The 1,328-nt window shown below is 44.9% G+C and overlaps 1 pseudogene; it reads right to left on the reverse strand.

The window, feature by feature from the left end:
- Nucleotides 1–285: 285 nt before the first annotated feature.
- On the reverse strand, nt 286–1,077 carry LOC103272138 (annotated as a pseudogene).
- Between the last annotated feature and the right edge of the window lie 251 nt (nt 1,078–1,328).

Genomic DNA, 1,328 nt, shown 5'->3' on the forward strand with positions numbered 1-1,328 from the left:
CAAAAAACAGGATTATGAAGTTGATTAAGATACATGCTAGGCATAAATCACTAGATTTTTTTTTTTTTAGGTCGAGTAGTATAAAGTTAACATCCAAGAAAGTAAAACAGTCACCTCTGCAGCAACTCATTAACAACTGGTAACATATAGAGGTCAACGTTCCAGAGCTTTAAAAAAAGTACTGATACAAATTGAGGACCCTCTACTATAGACAGGATGGGACACTGTATCCTTATTTCCAATGACAGTTAGCCCAGAAATGCAAGCAGCCACATCCACCCTCCTTCAGGGGATAGATCCACTATACTTGTCATGTAGATCAGCTATACTGTCACTGGAGACTCAGATCCAGCCAACCTCTCACCCATGATAGCGGTTGACCGCACCTCCTGAGTAGGAACCTCTGTAGGTGGCTTGGTACAGATGGTTCTAAGAACCAGAGTAAAGGCCTGTTTCACTTCCAGGTGATAGGAGTAGCCTCAATCCATGACCCCATAAGCACACACAGAGCTAGAACCTACAGAAAAGGTGGCTACTGTGATCAGGTCCCCTTCACTGTCCACATAGTAGAGGCCAGGGCCTCTCTTATCCCAGCCACAGATCATGGTGCCCATGGGCAGCCCATGGGCAGCTCATGCCTTTGTAATGATACACCACGTTGGTAAGCAGCTTAGAGGTAGCTGCTACAGAGATAAGTTCCTTATTCCAAAGCTCATAGATTTGACATTGCTGAGCCAACAGCCACTCCCAGAAGCTACAATCCACTGCGCCTCCAGCCATGGTGCCCAGCAGGTAGGGGTTGATCTCTATCACCTTCACCATCTCAGAAGCAATGTAAGCACCTGCTGTAGCCCTGGAGTCTGCACCAACTATGATTCCATGACAGAACTTGAAGGCCAGGGTTGTGGTTCCATGAAGCATTTCAATTCCTGGCTCCTCTGGGACACCACAGCTGGGCATGACCAGGCTCAGTGGGATTCCCTGGACCCAGATCCAGCAGATTTGCACAACCCCGAGTCCAAAAAACCTATGCCAGTTCACTGGTAGCAGCCTCTCCAAAACGCTGGCCAGCACCATGTCTAGTGTCATCACTAGGATTTCAACACTAGCATTCATCATCGAGCATGTTAGGGTATTTCTAGATATGTGCTTATTTAAGTAAACTGGTATCATTATTCAAAAACAATCTAAAAGAAAGCAGTTGTACAAATCATATGGCTACCTTCAGGACCTCTTCTACTACCTCCCAATATCATTCTCCCTTTTCTTGAGAATGACAGAAATTAAATGGAACTAACTTAAGACTAAATTTTAAAAATCTTAACAAG

The sequence above is a fragment of the Carlito syrichta genome, unplaced genomic scaffold (genome assembly GCF_000164805.1).
Source record: "Carlito syrichta isolate Samal-C Ts95f unplaced genomic scaffold, Tarsius_syrichta-2.0.1 Scaffold312149, whole genome shotgun sequence".
NCBI classification, from domain to species: Eukaryota; Metazoa; Chordata; class Mammalia; order Primates; family Tarsiidae; genus Carlito; species Carlito syrichta.